The sequence below is a fragment of the Haliaeetus leucocephalus genome, unplaced genomic scaffold (assembly GCF_000737465.1).
Source record: "Haliaeetus leucocephalus isolate CR32 unplaced genomic scaffold, Haliaeetus_leucocephalus-4.0 Scaffold228, whole genome shotgun sequence".
NCBI lineage: Eukaryota > Metazoa > Chordata > Aves > Accipitriformes > Accipitridae > Haliaeetus > Haliaeetus leucocephalus.
The window spans coordinates 7,334,118-7,342,360 of record NW_010972664.1 but is presented as its reverse complement, the minus strand read 5'-3'; the positions used below and the strand labels follow the sequence as shown (position 1 = coordinate 7,342,360).

The following is an 8,243-nucleotide window of genomic DNA, read 5'->3' as shown; positions in this document are numbered from 1 at the left end:
CGGTGCGGTCCGCGGGCGCGCACGCGGGCGGCACCTCCTCCCGCCGGCGGGAGCGGACCTGCGCCGCTCCCTGCGGACGGGGCGCGCCGCGCCGCGCTCCTCAGCGCGGCTCTTCTGGAAGATCGGCTCCGGCAGGTTTCCAGCTGAATTTGGTGATCAGATGTATTATTATTTTTTTTCTTTTTTTTCCAAAGTGAATCAGGAAATTCTTATCAGGCTGACAGCATTTTTAGACTATGCAGTGCGTGGGTGAAGTGGGACTAATATTGACTTGGCCCTAATGTAGTCATCTGAGAATACATTTTTTGGTTGTTGCTGCATTCCATAAGGTTTTATCATTATTATCCATGAAGATTGTTTTCTCCGTACATGGGAAGTGACCCCTAATATCAGCTTGCCTGGGAGACATGAATATGGGCTGAAACATTAAAATTCCTGTCGTGTGTTATTGGGTTTTTTTCTTTATCGTTGGGAGAGAGAGAGACCGCTTGCAGAAATGATACCCCAGCGAACTTTTCCAGGTTGCTCACTTTGTTCACTGTAAACGCAAGCTCTGGAAAACTTGTGAGTCTTGTCTGTTGCAGCGTGCCTTCGTTATTATTTCTTCTCTAATCTAGGTCACGGCTTGCAGAACTCTCCATCTCTTCAGTAATTTTAGTTACGAACTTAGTATTTGAATATCCGGAGCTCCAGTTTTTAGCCTGCGTGATTTGGAGGGAAAATAAATAAATAATCTCTAATAACTTGACCCTTTGACTAAGAGACCTAGAAGTAGAAAACGGCAATTGAAACTTTAGTGAACTTTTTGGCATTTAACTCTGTAGGTGATCGGCTCTATTTCTCTTCCAGATCTGGAGCATAGAACACATAGTACGTGAAAATTTATTAAATGATCGTTAGCAGCTGTGTCACGCTCAAGTGCAATTGCTTTTTATTTTTAAACAGAATAATGAAGTTTCTCCATCAGCTGAAAGCAGTACTATATACGAAATGTCCCAGAGGCACCCCAATGAACGCTAAAGTTTCTTGAAATTTCATTTTAAATAAACTGAGTTCTTGTGGGTTACGCTCCTTAAGAAAAGCAGAGGTAGATATGCAAGGCAAGAAACATAGATAGCTCTGTTGAGCCAATACAGCTCATGAGTTGTGGCCAGCACTATGTATCCCATTTCCACCAAAAAACGTTCTAAACCTTGCTATCCTACATGTTATTGACAATTTGTTTTAGTTAATCTTGCTTGTGCCAGTTCTCCTGAAATATTTGGAGCTGGAGGGACTTCACAAACTAGTCAAATGTCAGACTGAAAAACCAAGCTGTTGTTGCTGAATTAAGAATGTTGCACCCTCTAATTCTAACAGCTGTGAGCTTTAGAGCAGTTTATGTATTTTATCTGAATCCAATGTTTTTTAAATAAAAAAAAAGAAAGTAAACATAGAAGGAACTCCTCATGTATCTGTAGTCATAGTGGAAAGATTTATTGTTTGGGTAACGTATGACATTTTGCAAGTCTCTGTTTCTTCAGAGTTGTCCTGTCCGGGACATTTAATCAACTGTTAAAGAGCATAAGAAAGAAGGGTGAAGAATCTGCTGCCAGGTTTTTATTTCTTCTTACACATGTGTTCAACATGTAAAACACTCCTGCACTCGTCGTGAGGATGATGACCATTTTAAAGAATGTTCTTCTTTGCTAGAAATGATACTGTGGTTTATAAATAACAGTGAGGGAAGATGAATTAGTGGGATATCTTAAAAATAAAGCTCTTCATTGGAGCTGATAAAGTGGAGTTCACCCTTAAAATATCCAAGGACTCCATTGAAGCATTTTTCAGTGTTGTTGTACTACTATGGTGTCTCTTGGTACCCAGTAAAATGGTTTGTTTTCTGAGAGAGAAAGCTCCTCTGTTCTGTGCTCCTGTTGGCTTTTCTTTCCTTCTCAGTGCAAGGAGATGTAGGTGTGTTATTCTAAATAAAGCTTGTGCATCTTCATAGGTATTTGTAATAAATGTCACAGATATGTAATTGCCAGCTTTCGCTACCAGTTTTGTATCCTTCAAAGAGAAAAGCAAGCTCCTTAGCTGTGGAACTGCTGTTGCAGATGTATAGGCTCCAGTTCTGGACTGCGGTGTCTCCCTGGAGGGGTAACTTCATCACGTTTCTATAGGTCGCGTGCTGCATGCATGGGTCAGGAGAAACATCTCTAGCAAGTGGCTGGCATTGTGTCACTGCTCTGCAGTGAAAGAGGTTTGAATAGACTTTTTTTTTTTTTTTTTTAAAGAACAGATCTTGGATTGCTTTTAAATGATGGACTAGCATGCACCTGGGTTGCACAGAAGTGACTTTTTTTTTTCAGAGGATGGTCCATCATGCCTTTTTAAAGTTACCCCACTCTGAAGTTATTCCCACATTTCTGTATCTGTAGTTTTCACTCCCTTAAAATCAGCACAGAACTGATTTTTGCCTTGCACAGAAATGCAGAATTTCTGGAAGCTTAGCTTTCACCAATCCTTAGCCAAGAAAAGACTTGCTGGCAAATTAATTTAGATGGGATTTTTTAAAAAAGCGTTTAATGGACTGAAGCCTGAATTCCTATTGAATGTTAATGGGAGTGGAGGCTTAGCACCTTAGATCTTTGAGATTGCTGAAGTCCAGGGTGTTTGCTGGAGGGAATTAAGTGGAGTATGGATATATACACGCTCATATGATGCCAGAAGGAACTGATGAAAATGGGGTGTGGCCCTAATTTTACAGATAAATCGGGGTTTCCATATTCCTTTGCCAAAAGAGAGAGCGAGTGTGTGCTGGTGTTACGAAACGAACGTGTTCCTGTGCGTGCTGAGGAGCCATGCCTGCGTGAGGGTAAAGCCTGGCAGAATGGCAAAATTAAAACGCTCTTCATCGTATGCTTTCCTGAGGGGCTGTGCAGCCATAGTAGTAAGTTTTGGCTTTCCTATGGGTTGGGTAAGAAATGGGTGTAACAGAGCTGCTCATTTGAAGAGACTCTGGAAACACATAATCAGTGAAGAATCCTGTTGTGTTCTTGGGGGATACGAAACACCCTGACGGCTTGCCATACCCTGTCAATCTACGTATAGCAAGCTGCAGAGCTGAGGCTAAGGTAGGATTCATCCTGGCTCACTAACAGCTGAGCTTAAGACCTTTGAAATGGGAAGTTACAGTAAATGGTAGTTTTGGAATTTCTCCATGGTATGTAGATGTAGACAGCTAAGCCAATACCATCCTTGCTAAATCAAGTCTTGCATAAAGAGTTGTGATACGCTCGAGTCAGACTTTCTGCTGGCAGTGCTGTAGACAGACTTTTTCCAGATAAGGGCTTGTCTTCATTAGCAAATTAGGTCACTAACTCAACTCTTCCTTCCAAACTAAAAACATTGCAGACAAGGACAAGTTGCGTTTACCACTGTGTCAGCTGGCTGTAGCTAAACCCTAATTCACGTACTGTAACTTAGTTTTTCAGTAAAGTTCTTTGTATCATGTGCTTACAACTTTGAGGACAAGCTTATTATACTGCTTATACTGCATGGCAGTCCTCGGTATCTAACACAGCAGGTAACAGCAGAAGATAGCTTCACATTTCAGTTTTTGTAGTTCAGATGCTTTCTCAAAGCTTGGTCTGAAGCCTGGTGTTTGCCCTACTACTGACTTCACTGGAAGCTGAATCAGACCTATATAACTCACCTTTAAAGGCTACTTTCAGAATTACGGGAGGTAAAACCTGGATTAAGTCTTGCCCTGGAGGGGGCTTTTGTTGGTTTGTTTTGTTTAATCCCACGAGACGCTGCTGATTTAAAAAATTTGGCTTGCTTTACTTTGTCATTCTGAACGGGACCAAATTCTATTTGATCTTCCTCTATCTATGTAAAAACAGAGCTTTAGACTTTAATGGTACACCTCTGTTTAGATGTACAGCAAAAGATGTATAAATTCATTCTTTATCCACCGCTTCCCTCCATCAGCAGAGCATAGCAGGAACTCCAGGCTCTACCGCTACAAATCCAGTGGCTCACCTGAAAGCAAGCATGTGGCTTTGCTCTTGGCTTGCTCATTTGCAAGCATAGAAGTTAGCATCTCATGCTTTCAGGGCATGCTGTAAATACCGCTTTCAGGCCCAGCATTCGGTGCCCTCATTGCTTGGAATTGTCGTCTTCCTTGAATACTTTCTGTGTTATCACTAGGAGCCTGCTTGGCAGACAGCTCCACAAATGGAGGACTGTCTGTGATTTGCCTTGAGTTTGTTGCTGAAATTCCTTCTCAGAAGCTTATGTCAAATGACAGCCTTTTTCTCAGGATAGGGTCATATAGTGTTTCCTCAGTGTAGTTATTCTTTATTTTTGGTTCCTGTTCTTTCTCTCATAATGGAAAATCTGTAACAGGTGGCCACAGGCACACCAGACTTTCATGCTTGGGAGCATAAAGGACCATATGCTGTATGATGGCATGTATGGAGATAATAAGTTGTAGGAATAGGCAACCAGCTTCTATGAAAAATAAGAGCTGACCTGAAGTTTCGATTCAAACTTGGTTAAACTAAAACTTTCTCTGTTCTCCACTGTGCTTGGTTGTTTTTCTGTTTTCCTGCCTACTAGCTGGTTTCAGCTGGAAGTGAATTTTTTTCAATTTGTGAGGAGGAATGCTCTGACATTTTTACCAGCCACCCTGGGTGAGATCCGGGACCCTTGAAGTCAGTTGGACTTTTGCCATTGGCTTTAATGTGGCCAGAATTTCACTGCATGAGAACTGTTTTGCTTGATTCTGGATAGGGTATGTCAGAAAATAACAGGAATCTTCAAGATGGGGGCTTTGTGTGAGATTTTGCACCACATGCTTTCTTGGTCTAAAAGTGGTCACTTTTCTTCCAGAAGACAGGATGATGCTTTTCCAGCATGAACCTTCTCTTTAATATTCCCACGTTAGTGGTGATTTGCTATTGACCTTTAGTTTCCTTTTGTTAGACAATTTGCAGTTAAAGAGTTTAAATTCTCTTTGGAAGAGCCTGTTTGTGAATATACGAGATAACAAAAATAATGTTGGTTTAAGCTGAATTCAGCCCATGCTGTACAGCACTATTTACCCAGAGGTTGTACCACTCATCCTTCAGCCCCAAACTGAAGTCTATTATCTAAGCTGGCATCAGGTGCTATAGACACTGGATTTCCCTATTTCCCAGTAAGCTAAGCTGACTTTTAATTCCTTATTCTGGGTCTTGGCCAAGATGAGATTTTGTGTGTTTTGTTTTGTTTTGTTTTTCAGAGGCTGCTTAATGTCAGTCTCTAGTTTGTAAGGAAGAGAGAGGTGGGTTTTATGAATATGTTAAAAGTATTGCTGATCTGAACATAGGCAAGAAATAACATTGTGTTGGTCAGAAAATACTCTTCATAAAGATCTTACAGATACTGTTGCCTGCTTAAAGGTATGCCAGAACTGTTTGTGTGAAAAAAGTAGAAGCGAAACTGGGTTAGCCCAGATTAGTTATCGGAAACCTAACCTGGTTTTTTTGGTTTTGTTCCGCCCCCCCCCCCCCCCCCCGATGGTGGGACAAGTTCATTTAGCAGTTGATGATCTTGCACGCTTTTCCACTCACACAAGTGCAGTCAGAAATGCTGTGAGAAGATTACTGTTAAGGTCAGAACAAGTAATATGCAATTTGTGTGCAGACAGGGTATTTTGAGGGAGTTAGGGGGAGAAAAAACATTATTAAAGGATGCATACAATGGAAAGGATGTATATATGTTGCATACAAGGAAAACTTGTCAAGTCACTTTGTCTCACTGTAGTCTTTTATTTAAAGAGTTCTGTAATTACAGGCTGATAATTTCTTCCTGAAATACATATTAATTAGATCTGGATCTGATCACAGGTTTGATGCCAGTTTGAAAAATCTTTTCATTTAGAACTCTCATCCTTTGCAAAAAAATCACCACAAAACACAGCTTTTCACTGTAAATAACTTCAGTCTGTACACAAGGCCTTGTACTTGTCCGTCAGTACTACCATCTTTTTTTACGTTTATTAAAAAAAAAAAGAAGTCAGATTTGGTGTTTGCAAAAGCAGCAATTGCTCAGAATATCTTGTAATGACTGCCCGTGGACTGGAGGGGAGGGAAGAGAGTTGAAATGGAAAATGAATTAGATTCTTAGGCTGTGGAAGGGGGAACATTCCTGCACAGAGAAGCGACTCTGGAGATAAGTTTTAATTTCCTGAGCTCCCGTCTCTATATAGGAACATTGAAAGACTTCCTTCCTGATAACCAAGTCAAGCCAGGGGCTATATTAAACGATGTGTTTCTGTATATAATTGCGTGCTTGTATATGTATTTGCATACTTGCAGTATAAATACAAATAGTGTACCTATAATGATAGCAGTCAACTTTTAAAGTGTGTTGCATGTATTCAAGGTCTGGCATATACACTGCGCCTGAGATGTTGTAATAGATCAATATCTATTTAGACTTGTATAAAGGATCTGTTTCATACTTTGTCTCTACTTAGAAAACAAAAGCCAACCAAAAATAAAAATGAAAAAAACTTGTTTTGCAGTTTTAAGAGGATCTGGGTTATGGTGCACCTTTAAGAATGATCAACTCGCTGAGGTAGATGTGTTACAGATTTCTAAAGCATATGTCTCCCGTATATGCAATATTGTTATAACCATTTCTGTCTTACTAAGGTCTCATCGTTCTGTGATTACTTAGGGAAAACCATGAAGCTCACTATGAGTGATATATTAGTAAGCATTTCAGGAACAAATGTTAGGAGACTTTTTGGTTGTTTATTTGTCTACAGTAGGCACAAAGCATTTACAAAAAAAAGTATAGGTCACCCCAAACTCTGCAAGTATATTTGCAAAAATATTTTTCAGAGCCTTAGATTGTGTTTCATTTTAGCAATTTTAGTTTCTAGTAAAACCGTTTTAATTTGCTGTTCCCATCTTTGGTTCTTTTTTTTTTTTTTAAATGAATCCCAGTTTTTCTTTCTATATTATAGGACCTTGGGATAAAACTGTAAGTCTAAATAAGTAATACCGTGCTAAGCAGAGCCACGGTATAACTTGCTTTGTGAAGCACAGATTTACTTGAATTACAGACCATTGTCTGGATATCCCAAACTGTAAAATAAAATTACTTACATCCCTCATTGCAGTTTGTACAACAGCATCAGAATTAAAGGTATTACTGAGCTGTTTTATGTTTATCAGTTAACCTACTGTAATGTCAGATACTTCACTAAGTTGCTATGAGCTTTTAGTATTATAGGTTTTAATTCCACTTGTCAATAGCTCATTCTTATAGTTATTTTTTTTAAAATAACCATTCATAATTAAGATTTAGCCCCAGAGTATCTATTTTGTATTACAATGAGAGACTTTGTATCGGCTTAGACAATTTTAGAAAGCACCAAATGTAAATATATTGATGGTACACAAGATTGGAAAATGACTTTCAATTATTTCTAAATTGGACAAGTGTATCTACTGTATAAATGGAACTTTATAGACTATGTAGTTGTTTAACTTTTTCTGTAGAACAACTTTGGAAAAAGGGAAAAAAGCCGTGAACTTAAAGAGATTCTGATGGTGTTAAAGTGTTGCCAAGCAAACCGTAAAAGATAAGTCAAACTGTAATTCTATAGAAAAGCTATGAAATACTTCTACATATGTGCTGTAGTTGTTTTGGGGTTCCTGAAGCTGCTTGTGTGTAAAGTCAGCTGTGGAAATAGCTAGCTAGCTAAAAGCTATGATTCCTGCAGCTTGACTGTTGTGGGGAGATTTTTTTCTGTGACAACAGTGGTAAAGTGGAACATCTGAAAGATATGTTCCATGCAAAATGGATCTTCACACACATTTATTTTGACATTTAGGTTTGATTTGAGAGAGAGAGAAGATTCTGAAATAGCCATTCACAGATGGCTTGTGCTGGTTTTATTTTTTTATATGCTTCTCTCTGTTTTTGGTTTGGGGTGGATTTTGTTGCATGTGTTTGCAGACTTGTCAATCCCCCTCTTCCCCCAGATCACATGTTTAATTTTTTATGACTTGATTTTTTGTCCTGGTTTCCAGAAGCTGTTGTTTAAAAAACAAGAAGAAAAAAAAAGGGAAAAAACAACCCCACCCCAACAACAAAACACCCCAAACCAGCCAAACAAAAAAAACCCCCTCACCCCCCCCCCCCCCCCAAACCCCCCCGAAACCCCCTCCCTCCACAACAAAAACTTTTTGGGGCCTGGG

At 39.5% G+C, this 8,243-nt stretch overlaps 1 protein-coding gene across 1 annotated transcript in view; it reads left to right on the top strand.

Moving 5' to 3' along the window:
- VGLL3 (vestigial-like family member 3) overlaps positions 1-8,243 on the top strand; it is a 31,905-nt gene that overhangs the window by 9,511 nt on the left and 14,151 nt on the right. The window lies entirely within an intron of this gene.